The sequence below is a fragment of the Podarcis cretensis genome (genome assembly GCF_951804945.1).
Source record: "Podarcis cretensis genome assembly, chromosome: 1".
Classification (NCBI taxonomy): domain Eukaryota; kingdom Metazoa; phylum Chordata; class Lepidosauria; order Squamata; family Lacertidae; genus Podarcis; species Podarcis cretensis.
In genome coordinates this window covers 114603253-114620822 of record NC_137170.1, presented here as the reverse complement: position 1 = coordinate 114620822, position 17570 = coordinate 114603253, and positions in this window count along the sequence as shown.

The following is a 17570-nucleotide window of genomic DNA, read 5'->3' as shown; positions in this document are numbered from 1 at the left end:
AGTTGCACGGACAATGTTTGTGATCTGGTCTATCCACAGTTATCATGGTAGCATTCTGACAGTGGTTTCTCCAAGTATGGCAGTTTGGGGGGGGGTGCTGCTGCTCTAATATTGGGGAGTTTCATGGATGGACTGGGCCATGTACACGTGGTCATGGCTCTGAGTGTGGAGGGTCAGACAATTATCTTCCAGACAAGGAAGATACATGACATATATAGAGGTTAGCATATAGAGAGATAAGGCTAGCAGCACTTTCAGATGTGAATCAACTTTCACAAATGAACTAACAGAAGAGCATACTAGGCTATCGGCCTTGCCTCTTCCTCCATCACAACTGTCTCCTGCTGTTCCGGCAAAGCTACACTTTTCCTTCTTTTTATTTTTCACGGTGGGTCTTTCAATGTATCTGTGAACCTTGAGACCTTCCAATGCTGCAGGACTACAACTCCCATCAGCCTCAGCCAGCATGGGCAATAGTCAAGGGCAATGGGAGTTGTAGTCCAAAACATTTGAAGGAACAGCAAGTTGAAAATATCGGGTAAACATTGCAGTGAGGCCTACTCACCTACACAGCACACCATTCTTGTTACTCGGTATTGATTGTTTCAGGCAGTATGAATTCCCCTGCTCTGATAAAAGTTTGCATAAACTGCAATCAGCCCACTGCCTTGTACAAATCTGAAACCTAGTAAAGTACTGGACAATGGACAATGGAAATCCTTTTCCAGTCAGCCATTTGTTCTTACCTGATGATTTAGTACTGTAATCTGTTGATATTAGTGTTTCCCAAGCATTTGATACATGGGCCCTTCTTTTCTGGATTAGAACTCAGAGGCACACCTTTTTACACACACACACACAAACACGCAATCTATCTGTCTAGAGCAGGCATGGCCAGACTCAGCCCTCCAGATGTTTTGGGACTACAATTCCCATCATCCCTGACCACTGGTCCTGTTAGCTAGGGATGATGGGAGTTGTAGTCCCAAAACATCTGGAGGGCCATGTTTGGCCATGCCTGGTCTAGAGTGTTCAACATTCAGGAGAAATAGGAAGGCATTCTCATTGAAACTGCATTAAATCTTGGTTATATAGTCTAGTTAAACACCTTACCCCTTTTTCTCGATCTGCTATGGTTTTCTAGTACCTATGATTTTCTAGGTCAGTGTTTCCCAACCTTGGGCCTCCAGCTGTTTTTGGACTACAACTCCCATCATCCCTAGCTAGCAAGGCCAGTGGTCAGGGATGATGGGAATTGTAGTCTGAAAACAGCCGGAGGCCCAAGGTTGGGAAACACTGTTCTAGGTACTAGGGTACTTCTGGGATCCCCTCACACCTGTCACCTGTAGGGCAGCTATACCAGGGTTTCCAGGGACACTTTTACTCTATTGGTAGAGATGGATGAGGTGGAGATGTCAGTGCTGCATGGACTTTCCAAATGTGAGAGTGGTGGATGCACCCAACATGGTGGCTTAGTTTTTTCAAGGCACATGTAATGCCCTTTTCATGGCTGACTAGTTTGTCCTGGCACACAACTTGGGAATCACTAGTTTAAACTATGTTAGTCACATTTAGGTCCTATTGAAACCAATGGGGCTCATGTTAGTTGTGATTAACTTGTCACATCCCCCCGTCCCACCCAGTGGGACTGTAGTGTGACCAACTTAGTTTGGATTCAGCCCATTCATTTTATTTTCATTTCTGTATATGGTTTCAAGTATCTGTATATAAGGACAGTATCCAATGCACATGGTATATGTTCCCCTATTGTATAGTTTTGTCATGTTATTTTAAGTCTTTTCTATTGAATTTAGAGACAATTTTTTATAAAGCAAACTAAAAAAAGGTTGTGAATAAAATGTCATTAACTGTATAAAAAATAATGCAACTTGCTATACAATATGTATATATTAACATTTTGTAGAGCATCCTGGATTTATGTATACAGCAACTAGATGCTTAAATATTATTTTTCCTGATAGTTTTCAGTCTCCTTTTTTTTGCTCTTGCTATATACTTTATAAAGATTTAATTCTCTCTCCTTTGTCGGCTAGCGACACCTTTCAAGTTTCTTAGGATTTATATTTGCAAATATGAACTAGGGCTTTTTTTGTACTTTCAATTGTAAAAAATAAATTGTATCTGCTGTACGAATGATACGACTTCTTGTTCAGGATGTTATATTCAGTCTTCACTGCTGAGGTTTCAAATTTATTTTCTACTCAGTTTCTAAATGATAGATCATCACTATAATCCATTGGAGGGGAAACCAGACCACAGACACAGCTTTTAAATCTTTGTCTGCTATTAAAGACTTCCAACATGCCTGCACAGCTCATTGGTTCCATGCCTAGCTCCAGGGAAGTTTTGCCTTCTGCATTTCAGAGTCTTCTGCATCAGTTTGCTATAATACAAATCTTACTAGAAAACTACTGAAGCCAAACTTGCACATAAGACTTTATGAACATTTCAAGCTGCTTTGTAATGAGTCCAATCGTTGGTCTATCTATCTCAGTTTGGTGGGCAGTAATTTTGTCAGATCTCAAATGAAAAAACACTTTCCAAGTCCTTAGATCCTTAGATCCAAGGATTCATAGGACTTTGTGCACACAAAGAACATTCTCTGCCACCATGCTATGACCTCCAAGACACATTTTTCATTACTAAGTTATAGTTGCACCTATTATGTGCATCTCTGCACATTTCTGATAAGCAAAAATATCTTTTTTATTTCATAACTTTCTAAAATGGATCCCAAGGTGATGATAATCATAGCAACAATAAAAACAAAATATAATCCGTTACAAAACAATCAACACTAAAAGGTATCAGCTAAAAAGAAAAAATGAAAAAAGACCAGACACCAATATAATCCCTGCAAAATGCCTGGGCACAGCAGATAATCAGAAACTAATACCCCAAAATATTGTAATGCCAACACCAGCCAAGCCTCCTTAGGGATTAAAATGTCATGGTGCCACCATAGAAAATGCCCTCTCCTTTGAGCAAGGGTAACACTCTTCAGTAGACAATAGACTTGGGAAATTCCTCAGTTGAAACTGTAATACCGTATTCACACATATTTTAATGCTACTAGTAAGGAGAATTGGTTCACATAATCCTTCCCCTCACTTCACATTACCAACCCAAGGTCCACTTTCTTCTCACATGTGCCTGCAATTCACTTGATGACTTCATCACCAAGTGAGGAATGAGCCATCACAGATAAAATACCATCGATACAACTTGTTTACCTCTTCACACCAATAAAATGCTTTTCAACGGCATCAGTCCACACATCAAATGAGAGGTACATGCATGTCTAAAAAGAACCAAGGGTAAACATAGCATACAGACCAAGTAATGAAATATATGGCCATGATCGTGGTAGCCGAGAAAAATGCCCATGCAGTTATGGGATCTGCTGCCAGTTTTCATCCAGTCCACAAGGTCTCACTGAGTGTTTCAGCATGTTTCAGAAGAATATCCATAGGTATTTTTATGTTTGCATATTGCTCTTTTATATCACATTTCCCCATCTCTAACTGCATTTTCTCTTGGCATGTCCACCAATCTACCTGTGTCAACAGCAGACAGGATAATGACAAGCAAATTGTATATCATTTGCATGAAACAAAGTCTGCTTTTCTATCTGGAGAAGTGATTTAGTAGAACTATATGTCAGTGCACAAAATAAGAATTTCAGCCTTTCAGTTATTGCATGAAATTAGACCATGCTATCTTCTTTTGTGAAAACTGATTCGTCCCCACTTACTCCCACCCCATGCCAAAAGAGCATTTTAATTTAGTCACACAACTCTACATCAGCCTTTAGGGTGTGTAGTAAAGGTTTGAAATTTAGGTCTAAGCGCTATTGCAATTTGCAAACGCTTATTTGTAAACATTCAAGCCATTTTGAAATGAGTATTGGATAAAGAAATGTAATAGTCTCAGCCCCAGGAAGTATGCCTAATGGCCAAGGATGGTGGGAGTTGTAGTTCAGCAACAACTGGAAGGCCAGAGGTTCCCCACACTTGACCTAGAGCAAGTTTTTAGGTAAATTTGGGTGGTCTGGCTGTGGTGTGTTGAAATTTTGGTGGATTTTCTAATTACGCTTTCTCCCACCTCTAACTAAGATGTGTGAATAGCTGAAAAAGCAGCATAGGTGCCCCTCCGCCTAATTTTATTGCACTGTATTAATATATTAGGTGGAAACCTTCAAATATACTCAGAAGTAAGTCCAACTGAATTCCACGAGGCTTACTCCTAGGGAAGTGGTGTCAGGATTGCAGTTGACCTGACAAAACGATCAGATCATGATGCTTTTCAGGACACAGAGAGGTACTGATGAAATTGTTGTAGCCATCCTGAGCCCACAGCATAGGGCCGGGGTAGGCAACCTAAGGTCCGCGGGCCGGATGCGGCCCAATCGCCTTCTCAATCCGGCCCGCGGACAGTCTGGGAATCAGTATGTTGAGTACATGAGTAGAATGTGTCCTTTTATTTAAAATGCATCTCTGGGTTATTTGTGGGGCCTGCTTGGTGTTTTTACATGAGTAGAATGTGTGCTTTTATTTAAAATGCATCTCTGGGTTGTTTGTGGGGCATAGGAATTCATTCATTTCCCCCCCCAAAAAAAAAATAGTCCAGCCCCCCACATGGTCTGAGGGATGGTGGACCGGCCCACAGCTGAAAAAGGTTGCTGACCCCTGGTATAGGGTACGTTATAAATATAAATAAATAAATGAGGATGGGAAAATTCACAAAGGTATTGAATTCCCCCCCCCCAACCACCTGCCTTTCTGTAAGCAGCAACTCTGTGGTGACAGAGAAGAAAGGATTCCCTGACACAATGCGGTGTGACACTCACATTAATAGCATCAGCCTTCAGATATCTCAGGCACCAGAAAGATTAATTACCCACAAAGATTTGAGAAACAAACACCTACTGGAATATTTTCTTTTTCGCAGCAAGTCAAAGCTGCCCGTCCTTGCTTCATTAAATGCCATAGGGAACTTGTACTTGGGGAATCTAAACATTTTTAAAATTCTCTTGCTGCGATGCCACACTGTGAGGTGCTGTATCAACGTACATTTCCCCATCATTTTTCATTATCAGGCGGAGTTATGAAGCTTAACGCACATGATGGATTTGATATGACAGATGCGTCATCAGGACCACCTGAACACAGCTTCTCAAAAACTAGAAGCTTGCTTCATATTTTTATTTTGAAGCTCGCTTAAAAAAAAAACAACTTCTTAAAATGAAGATTAAAAAACATCTTCTGAGCTATTGATGCTCAACCTATTAGATTGCTGGTACTGGTAAGTTGAAAGCATGAAACTTAATCTGAGCTAGGGCTCACCGGGACATATTCCTAAAATGTATTTTTCAATGTCACATCCCCAGAACCTATTTTTCAATGCCAAGATTCAGCCCTCAAACATGTCAAGTAATATTAAAGAGCCTTGAACAGGTAGAGAGAGAGTTTTCATCAACACTGAGTAATCACAATCAGCCGCACACATGTGAAATGAGGAGAGAGATGTCAGACTGCAATTTCCAGGCTGGTTTGAGGCTCAGGACCCATTATTATTATTATTATTATTATTATTATTATTATTATTAAGTAAGCCAGGTGAACAATGCACACACCACAGCCCAATAGCTTTAGCCCTTTGTGCATCTTTTAAAACTGTGTAGGCTCAATGTGTGGAGAGAGAAGGGGAATCCTACCCAATGAGAACTGAATCAAATATCCAAAGACTGGAAAACATTTATTGAATATATGGGAAATAATTGTGTACAACTGAAAATGTTGGCAGCATTAAGATAAATTCAACAGTGTAAATAAGTTTTGGTGGATGCTGAGGAGATTTCACCCCTCCCATATCCAAGAATCTCCTGACGAGTCTGCTGATTCTCCAGAGAGGAGGAGCAGTGTTTTGCTTTCTACTTATTCAGCTCCAGCACCAAGTCAGCCAGTCAGTGTGTCGGAGAGAGAGAGAGAGAGACTGAGTGTTAGAGATCGTGTGTAGAGATAAGGTTGCTGCTAAGAGCAGCTGCAGACACTCAGTGTAGCATTCATTTATGCTTAGACCTATTTAGTTCTGTATATAGTTTTGTATTATAGTTGTAGTTATAGAATAAAAGAAGATATTCTACAGAGCTGCTCTCCGAGTCGTGTATACACTGCTAGACTCTGCTATACTCTGCTGTGCGACGACTGTATTGTGGAAGTGAATCCGGTGCTCACAACTCTAAGCTGTGAGTCCACAGCAGTTTGACCAGGTGGTCTCTGGAAGTGCTACCCAGCTCGCCTAGCCCAGTCAGGGTTGAAGTGCATGAGTCCAGTTGGTGACACTGGCTCAAGGGCGATGCTGACAGATGCAATAATGGAAAACTGATTGGTATAGTTTTTGTAAAATATGCAGGGATTTATGATACATAAAATGAACTATGGAAAAAGAAGAAGGGAAGTCATAGATATCTTAAGGAGTAGAATGAGTATTTTAAATTGTAAAACTGTGTGTGTGTGTGTGTGTGAGAGAGAGAGAGAGAGAGAGAGAGAGAGAGAGAACTGAATAAAATTTCTCCCACATCCCCATCTGAAGGTCTGAACAGGTGGCAATGACCACTCCCCGCATAAAACGGGGGGCGCCCTTTGCGTGGACGCGCACAGCCCCTGGATCAGGAGCGGCTCCATCAGCATAGGCTTGGCTTTGCCTTCCCTCAGGTGGGATACCTGGAGGTCTCCGCCTACCCCAGTCAGTTGTCCAATCCCACCTGGGGGAAGCGTTGCCAAGGAGAACAGGTAAGGGGAGGGATTACCTGCCCACACAATAGAGGGAGGATCTTACCTGGGAATCCTCACTTGGCTCCAGAGCTTCTCCCACCCTACCCCCCCTCAGTTAATGTGTTATTTTGCAGGTTAACTTTTCTTCACAGGTTTTGCAGGTTAACTTTTTCTTCACAAGTATGCAGGTGCTGCTACGTTAAGGTCGCTGTTAAAGGGCCGGAAAGGAATTTCCCTGCATTGGCAGGTTTCGCCTTTCCCGTAGCAAAACATCACAACTTTGGTGTTATCAGGCCTTGGGTGGAATCCTTTTGTCCATCTTCCTCTTTGCAGCGGCGATACCAGGGTTCCCCGTTAAAGGGGTTTCTGAAGGGAGGCTTTGACCGTACGCTGAAAGGGCGTCATTGCTCTCCCCTGCAGCGGCAGCATAACGGGGGCGGCTATCTCTGCTTGAACATATGTTCTCCAGAGCCGGCTCATCCCCCCCCCCACACACACTGGATAACCCTGATGTTCCCTAGGTCCCCAGCTGGGGACTGGGGAGGGAGAACACCCAATGCCTGAGCCAAGGTCTACCCACATTTGAAATTTAATAAAGTTGTGGCCAATTTAATCCCATAGCACGTTGTCTTGAGTCGTTATTCCACATGACAGGGGGACCGCTCAGGATCTGGGGACTCCGCCTGTCCGCGCAATGCTAAGCCAATCATTTCACCTGAGGTTTTCTCATGACATCAGGTTTGGCACAGTGCTAGAATAAAGTAAACCTAATGCTATGTGTCTGGTTGTGTGAACCATCTGTATGAATTGAGGATATTTTCCAATCTTTGGGACAATGCATGGAGGTCAGGGATGCAGGTGAACAGAATCACCCTCCACTGAGCCTACCTCTTTTTTTCTTTTCTTTTTTGAGTGTGTGATAATTGTTCTGTTACACGATGCAGTTTATGGCTGAAATACCTACTGTTTTTGAAGTTAATTCAGTCAGACTTTTTTCAGAGTATAGTACTTAAGAAGGAGTTACTTATTTAAGAGCATAGGGGGAGTCCTGATGGATGTGGCCAATGGTCTGTCCAGACCAGCATCCAATTTCTCATACTGGTCAACCAGCTGACTATAGGGAACCCACAAGCAAGCCACAATTGCAATAGCTCTCTTCCATCTTTTCCCCAGAAGCTGGTAGTCGGTAGCGTACTGCCTCTAAACTAGAGAAAGCCGAAATAAACTGAAATAAAAAATAATCATGGTGTGCTCCCAAACCAGCAATCATGTCTAAAAAACCTTATATCAGCAGCTGCTACTGGTACAAAAAAAAGTCCATGGTCTTGCAAACTAATAATAATGTGCTTCGGCTTGTGGGTTGTAACCAATGTTAGTTCTACCCAAAGTAGAACTTTGAAATGAATAGACATGGATTAGTTCTCTTAATTTTAATGGGTCTACTCTGAAGAAAACTTAGTTTGGCATGACCTTGTCTCCATTCTGGCATGGGGTTTATTGCACAGTTTAAATGCTACCGCTTCTGTCTCAGTTTCTACAATTCCTTTTATATTGCAGTACCTGTTGCACTATGGAACTGTGCCTTTTTGATCAATAGACCACCATGTTGTGTTAAATTTTAAATGGTGGGAAAGAGCTCCAAATTTCATTGTATGAGCAGCAGCAGCATGAAAACCATGGGGGAATTACAATGCAAAACTCCTGTGATTTGCTGATTTAACAGGTTGCAAATGGATTTCTTTTTCGAGGGGGAGATTAAGATGGAAGAGATCGCTAACTTTGGCTAGATTCCACTAGATTTCTAGAAGCTGCTTTTATGTCATGTGCAAGATCACATGAATTGGAAAAAGATAACAGGTGAGGAAATGTCAGAGGAAGAAAGACAGAAGAAAGTACTGTATGAATTCAGCTCTTGTTTCACAATGAAAACTTGGGAGGGTCAAAATACAAGATTAGGATTCCTCACACAAACATGACCTGGCTTTGTTGTGTCTATCTGTTAAATGTGCAGAGGGTAGTAGGACCTTTTAAATATATTGTTGGGTGAAGTTTTTATTTAATTCTGTTTATTGCTGGTTTTATCTGATTTTAATGTTTTTGTTTTTGTTATTTTTATTTTTTATTGTGTTAGCAGAAACAAAAGATGATGATGATGATCTTTTTTTCCTGGCTGTCAACAAACTTATAAAGACAAGAAAATGGATGCTTGAGGTGGTCTTGAAACATACATTCACACAAAGGGGATGGAGTAAAGCTGCCTTGTTTGTAAGCTGAACTAAATTTCCATCTAGTCTTCTAGCCCAGAAGCGTGCTTGGCAGAACTGGTACAAACTTTTTGTAGTGAGGAAAGCATAAGCTTGCCCAGGAAAGAGATCTATACTGATACCTTTCTGAATGAAGGCATCTTATAGTTTGCAAGCCGAGTTTTAGCAAAATGGAAAATACAATTTTCGCATTAAAATTGCAACGAAGCAAGGTTGAACATTCATTTTCCCCAGTATACCTTACTTTTCACTATATCTAAGTCACCACATGGCAATGCTTCTAAACAGAAAATTAATGTCACACATGAAATAATCCAATATGGGGCTAGTTCTATGAGATTCATTTTTTAAAGAAATAATAATAATATTTTAGCTAAATATCAGTTGGCCCATGCAAAAAAACATTTGCCTACAATATTTTAAAACTTGGTACATCTAGGATAGTTCTAGTATAAAACTGATTGGTATATTATAATAAGGAATAAAGAGTGAAATGTATGGTAAAATGGGGCATCATTTAGAGCAGGGATGGTGGAGGCTGTGGCCCTCCATACCCCTGCTTATTGTCTATGCTGGCTGGAGCTGATGGGAGTTGGAGCAAAGTAAAGTGTGGAAATATAGTCTGCTAATCCTTTGAAATATTCCCTTCTAAGTTGTGTCCAAAGTTTCCTACTACACTTAGCATAGAAAGAGACCACACATCTTGTAAATTAAAAAAGGTTTACTTACAAACCAAGGGTCAGATTCATGTGCTTTTCCATATAGCAGTAAGAAAACACAGGCAGTAAAATTTTGGTTCCAAAGTGGTTAAAGTTTCTAAATTATTTGTATAGAAACACAAAGATGGCTTGCTTTAGCCATGTGGTCAAAGCCTGGAGCATCCAGCTTAGACCTCCTTACTGGTAGAGTTCACATGGTGGAAAGTGGGAGAACAAAGGCTTGATAACCCTTCCTCCCAAGGAACCTCCTATGGTTATGGGGAGTGACCTAGCTACTCCTGGCAGTATAGCTTACTCTATAGTTTTAACTCATTCATGCATTAATTATACTTAAGGATGTTGGTTTTATGAGGCTGCTATCCCACAGGCAAAACCCCAAGGCCTTTCTTCTCCAGTCTACTCCCCAAGGGCATTGTCCTGTCATCCATAGGGATCATGAATCTGTCAGTTTCAGTTTCTCCAAGGTTTCTCCCCACCTCCCATCAATTGTACATCACCGCATCAGTTTGCAATTCTTTTTAAAGTCCTCTAAAACTACATTGGCATTTTAGTCCATTTTTTTTCCAGCGTACACATTTGTATGCAGTTTTGCCCAACACACACATTTTTGCCAACAGCATTTTTGCACAACCTTCTGTAAAATAATGTGTTTTTGTGCATTAAGTATCACTAATACATGCATTTGTACACAAACTGCACCAGAGCATATGCATTTTTGTACATACTCCTTGGCTGCACTGTTTCAATTTGTGTACTGTTTCAGAAAGTATGAATTTGGTACAATTGCCTAAAATGCAAATGGAATCAAATTTCTCTTCCATCTGTACATGCGGATAAACTGAGATGGAAGTGAGATTGAAGAGAGGGGGAAAGCCAAAGTCTGTGATGCTGGTCGTATTCAGCTCAACATATGGCTCCTATTTTTATTTTTTTTCAAGTTGCTTATCAGGACTCTAACACTAATCCATGACAGTAGATTGAAAAGAGACAAATGACAACAACTTGCAGTTTACAAATGGAACAAACAAAGAACTTGGCTTAAATTGCAAAGTAGGGGACAATGGATCCTTGTATAAGCTGGGTTTTGCATGATATAACATTATTCAACTCTAGTTGAAGGAATAAAACACTCAAATAAAACCAGTTAAACAATATGATTTTATAACTGTGCTATGTGGTTGTTAAACCACCCATATTATTCCACAAATCATACTCACGGCCTATTAAAATGGCTGTTTCCCCACAATGGCTTGAAAAATCACTAGACGTTAGACAACTGTAAAAATAGATCTGGCTAGAATTTTATTTAAATAGGTACAGGCGCTGCCATTATAAAATAATTATAGACCTTTTGTTAATACCTCTTCAGTCTGCCATTGTGAATAATAAGTGAAATACAGGTGGATGGCATAGATTAACTTACACAGTTTTTAGGATCCAATCCTTTCATTTAGGAGTAGCCCTCCTAGACCGTAGAGAGGCATCTAATCAGTCAGAAAGAAAGTTAGAGATCTATAGAAATGGAATGGGACTCCGTTAGTACTACTTGAGATTATAACTTACCACTGACTTAAATTTCTGCACATGGCTCAATCGTATCAAAAAGCGACAGAATTGAGTTTTGCATCAAAACTCCCTATTATCAAATCAGGACCTGTGCTGTGCCAAAAACCAAAATGACCCTAGTCAAATCCAACAGCATCCAGCCTGTTTTTGTTTTTCTCTTTCACAAATTTGCTCTGAGTGGGAGATACACAGTCTCTAAGGTAGCCCTGTAATCAAGGCCTCAGGCAGAATCAAAACAGGAGAGAGTGTGATGGATTCACAGCAAAAATAAAATATCTGTGTGTGTGTGTGTGTGTGAGTGAGAGAGAGAGAGAGAGAGAGAGAGAGAGATTGCAATGTAGCCATTAAGAGAATTATTACTTTTATTGACTATTTTACAGTTGACTTCAACTTACAGTTGACTTGCGCTATCAAAAAGAATGGGGGTCATAGATTTTCAAAAGTCTTTTGTTTCTCCAAATAATTTAAGATATAGCTCAGTTACGCTGGCAGTTCCATTCAAAATCTGAGTTCAACATCTAGAATTCCAAGTTGTGTTCTTGTGGTCCCATTAGATTGCCTTATTGATTGGCCTACCATTGATTTACAGGCTGCTCTGCCTGGAGCCATGATAACACCGAGTTTGTCTTTCAGCCTTACATTCCATTTCAGCATACTCTATTCATACTCAGTGTTCTGCATCTTTAACTAGCTGTGTTCTTTTAAGTTGGGTTTCCCGAGCAGAAAACCCCAGCCCTTTTTTACAGAGACGTGACATTAACATGGATTTACAAAAGGTACATTGACAGACATTGTGTAGAATTAACTAACTCAGCATTAACAGGAAATTAACATCTGTTTCTTCTGTTCCCATGCTTCAGTTAATGTGAGGCATGCCATGACCCGTCCATTCCGTGACTGGCAGAACTAGCCGGTTCACTTTCAGTTGCCGCTTCATGGCTAGCTGCCAAAAGTTGATTCTGCCACCTCTGTTCCCTCCCAGAATTCCCTGGGAATTCTGCATGGTGTGGGAGCTTCTTTATAGTGATCCTAGTGCTAGTGTGATGCCAGACTGAGGAGATGGCTTATCCTCCCCAGTGTCTCTCTAGAGCATGGGTTGTCAACAAGGAGTCTGCCAGAAGTTTCAGTAGTACAGCTCCCATCATCTCTGTCCACTAACCATGCTAGCTGGAACTGATGGGACTTGGAGTCCTACAACGTTTGCAAAGCACCACACTGACTCCCCCCCCCCCCCCATTCTAGTACAAGTTTACACCAGTGATGTTGTGCTGCCATTGTGCAGCAGGCTGTAAGGCAACTTATAAGTCTTCCTTCCTCCCTTCCTTCCTTCCTTCCTTCCTTCCTTCCTTCCTTCCTTCCTCTTTCTGAACAAAGTAACTGCATGCTACTCTTTCCCCTCTACATTTTATTGCCGGGTTGGAGTGTACTCTTGTGGGAGCCCACAGGATAAGTAGTTTACAAGTGCACACAGCAGTACTCATGATGTTTAATCTAGCTGTACAGAATTTGCTTTTAGTCTGTTTTTTAATGCTGGTTTTAATGTATGTGTGCGTTTGCTTAAAATATTGTAAATCGATTTGAATTGCCATGGCAAAAAGGCAATGAATACATTTAATTAGCTAAGAATAATAACAACAATACTTTACAAGAAGAAGCAGCGGCTGTAATATTTATCAGGGGTGTGTGATTTGGGGAAGGTTCTCATATTTCTGGGTCAGTTAATGACATTAACATAGCATCTCACAGCAAATCAAGGATTCCCTAAGCTTCTGTGTTGGATTGTGGCCTTGACTGGCTAAAACATATGTGGCAATGTTGTTTTTCTTTCTTTCTGAGAAAGGAAGCCAGACTGACTGAGGAAACCAACAGAGCTTGAGAAGAGAGAGGATGGTGAGATGGGAACCCTTTTGTTTTGATGGGCAGGTTTGGCTGTTAATCACTTTGAATTATTTCCCCAGGGTATTCCATTCAGTGTTTTAGGGGAGGGAACAAAATCTGTGTTTTGTTTTTCATGTGGATCCATGCCAACGGATAGAAAACCTCATGACCCCCAGATGTTATTGGATTACACCTCCTGTCATCCCGGACCATTTGCCAAGTTGGCTGGAGATGATGGAAAGTAGAGTTTTCTATCCCTGATCTCTGCCTTCCCTTATACATATACATACATACATACATACATGCATACATACATACATACATACATACATAGACGTTTCTGTCTATCTCTTTCCCCTGCCCGGGGAGGGGGCAGGAAAGAGGGGTGTGTTCTTCTCACGCTGAGAAGGATCGCCTATCGAGACCTAGCCTGGATCTTGCTGGGGAATGCAGCCAGGGGGGTCAACAGGGAATCATGCCGGGTGCCTGGGAGAGTTGCCAGTTTCTCCTGATATGGGCTTGATTTCTGACATGGTTGGTTGTCTGTGGTTGGCTGCAGTGGGGTTTGTTTGCATTTGTGATGGGGAGACGACTTGTTGGATCAGGTAAGCCAGATTGATTCATATGCTGTCGGTGGATTCTTGTTGTCTTGTTGGATTGTGTATATGATAAAGCAGAGCCATACTGGGGTAAAGGTGTCCTCTTCTATTTGTCCCCATGTCATTTTCAGTTTATTGGTTAGTTTTTCTAGTAAGGCCGTTTGCCATACAATTTGATACCATTGATTCATGTTTACTCCTGACAGGTCTCTCCAGTGTCTGGCTATGAGGCTTCTGGCTGCTGAGAGTAGGTGGGTTATAAGCTCTGTATAATGTGAGTGGTCATTATGATCTTGGAAGATGTCCAGTAGGGCCAGTTCTGGGGTGAGTTCTAATACCTGTTATTTTGCATATCTCTTACAGGACTGCTGTCCAGAAGAGGTGGATTTTAGGAAATTCCCACCACATGTGGAAGTATGTGCCTGTGAAGGTGCAGCCTTGGTGAGAAGTTGAGAGAAACCAAAATTGTCAGATCTGGCCATCTTTTTTTTACTAAGCTTTGTTTGTACTGTGGCTTCATAGTGAATTGTGTCCTATCTCTGAGCCTGAGACAGAAAAATAAAGGGCTGGTTCACTACCCAAGTTTATTTGCACCATCGCTTCAAAGTGCATCTTGTCCTGTCAGAAGAATTTACATTTCTTTTCCCAGCATAGTCTTCCTATTTAATCCTAGCATCTGTTCGTGTCTGATTTGGAATTCTTCTAGTTGCTTGTGTTGGGGGGCGGGGAATAAAAGTTATTTCTTCAAAAGACTGCTTAATGCAATTTTACAGTAGATATGCGAGGCACAGGTCATAGACCACATTATGTGTTAATGGGAGATTTAATTTTGGAAGCTGTAGGCATGGGGGAATGGAATTAAATGAGAATGTCATTGGTTCAGAAATGGTTCAGAAAGGGAGAGGGAGAGAGTAAGAACAAACACCTGGCTTCATCTGGAGAGAGAGAGAGAGAGAGAGAGAGAGAGAGAGAGAGAGAGAAATGCATCATTCAGTCTGTTGTGTGCTGCCGTATTCAAAAGAGTGGTTATTTTGTTTGAAATTCAGAATGACAGCTCTGAGAGAAATATTCCCAGCAGCAATTCTGCCTGCACATGAACCTTCTTTTTCTTTTAAGAAAGAAAACTTCCTTCAGAAAATGCTATGTCATTTAAGACCAGGGCACTGCAGGGAGCCAGCTTTCTGGAAGAGGACATATCAAGTAACTTGTTTATGTATCCTACAGTATAAAAAACACACACACTGGCCTTGAGCCAGAGATCCTGGAACATAACAGCAACCTATACACACAGAGTCAGTGAGCACTGAGCATGAGAATCTATTGATACTTTCAACTCTGACCTACTGAGAAAGAGATGCCATATGGGGAATTTCTAGAATCCGTCTTCGTTCTCCAAAGAATCCATCTTTGTTCTTGAACGCCAGAATCTGCCTCCTTCACACTGAAATTGAGGCATGAAATAATTAAATGGAATAAAGGGTCTTGTCTTTATTAACTACAAGTCGGCAGCAGAAAATAAGAAATGTACTTGACAGTGTGGGCAGTGAGATTGGGGAGCCACCTGAAGGAAAGGCTATATGGCTCCAGGCATTGCCCAACCAATTGGCTGGGCCATGTCTTCGGATCACCTGCTTGTAAGACTGAACTGAGGGAGTGCTGAGATTCACCCCACTCCTGCCGGCTGGCATTCAATGAGGTAGTGATAAATTCATGGAGAATAAGGCTATCAGTGGCTACAAGCCACCATGGCTATGTTCTACCACTGTAGTCAGAGATGACACACTTCTGAACACCAGTTGCTGGGAACCACATGAGGGGAGAGGTGCTATTGTGCTGAGGTCCTGCCTTCTCATAGGAATCTGGTTGTTCACTGTGAGAAAAGGATGTTGGACTTGATGGATCTTTTGGCCTGATCTAGCATGCTCTTCTTATGTTCGTAGAATTATTATTATTATTTATAGCAATAATATAGCAAAAGACAGGCTGAGGCTTAAAATGGTACTGGAATAGATAAAGGAGTAAATGCTAATGATTGGGATAATGTCATAAATAAATAATTTTAAAATAAAAAATGTTTAATTAACGCTCCTCATATATCACAGCACCATTTTGAGAGTTCCCCTACACAGGCTGTGCAAAGAAGTTGATTATTCCTTCTATTTCCCAATATTTAGGATGTGTAAATATTGTTGCACGCCACCCCAATCTCCTAGCGGTATGAGATTCCAGCGGTTCCAGGAATTTACCCAGGGTTCGGTTTCCTCAGAATGATGGACAGCAGAGACTGTGGTGTCTTTGTGACATATGGTTTATTTACACATAAGGTAAAAGGTAAAGGTAAAGGACCCCTGGACGGTTAACCACTTCTGGCACAACGGAATACTGTGATGGAAGCCAGAGCACACAGAAACACTGTTTACCTTTTCACCGCAGTGGTACCTATTTATCTACTTGCACTGGCATGCTTTCAAACTGCTAGGTTGGCAGAGGCTGGGACAGAGCAACAGGAGCTCACCACCGTTGAGTGGATTCGAACTTCCGACCTTCCAATTGGCAAGCCCAAGAGGCTCAGTGGTACCTGAGCCTACCATGGAAGGGCTCACAACAACACCCCAAAAGGTCTTGCTTTTCCCACGGTCACAACCTTGGATTCAAGCAGAAATCAAGCATGGCTCTGACTCTCTGTCTTCTGCCTGCTTCTAGCCCATCTCACCCTCTGTTGTCCTTTTCACTACCAGTAAGGCGAGGGATGGGTCCCACTCATTTGTTCCCTGGCACAGAGCAAACTTGCAACAATACTGATTCTTGGCACATTGCCGCCTAATGCCATTGCTATGCAATGTAATGATTCATGAGGTGGCAGAACTGCAGAACTTCTTGTTAAGTTGCGAGAAAACATATCAGACGACACAATGATTCTTCAAACAGCTCTTGTTTATTCAGAGGCCAGAACAGAACTGAACTGAAGGGCTCAGTCAGCCTGCTTATATAGAGCTCCAGTACAATGTAACTGTAACAATTTTCTAAAACTATCCAATCACTGAACGTCACTTTCAATCCCTTATTTGCATAACTATCTACAGTATCCCCCTGCTGGCCCAGGGTGAGAACTTCAGTACATAACACTTCTGGCATTGCTCTCCTGGGCAGAATTGGAGGAGGAAGGGCAAGGTAAGGCCAGTAAGGTTGGTGCTGTAGAGACATACTAATGGGAGCACTGGATTGGCTCCACTGGTGAGCCTGCACAGGCTTGACCTCACCATCACCTTGCCTTGTCCTGCCCTGCACCAACCCTGTCCAAGTCCATCGCACCACCTGGGTCACTACTGTATAAAAGTGTACCTTTGGAGGGCACGTTGACCCAATTTCTCCATGTCATAATGAATGTGTCTGGCACATTTTTGGAAAGAGGTTGCTTTCCTACTGTTCCTCTGAATATCCTTCAAATGAATTCATTGCCAGCCATTGCTGCCCTTGATTCCCCTACCCTTGGAAGCATAGACAAAGAGGTACAAAGGTCAAGAGTGAACTAGGATGTACAAAGAGCAGGAACAGAGTAAGCCACTGTGAGTTTGCAATGGTTGGAAGCCTGTTGTCCTCCTGGTCAGAAGGCTCTATTATTCCCCTTCTGCTATGTTTCAACACAGCTCAAATAAGTGTCTTTTGTATTTTGGGAGCAGATACATGTAGGTATGTGTATTTTGAGAGAAAGTATGTTCTAATGTGTGTTGTCACAGGTATCTTTTG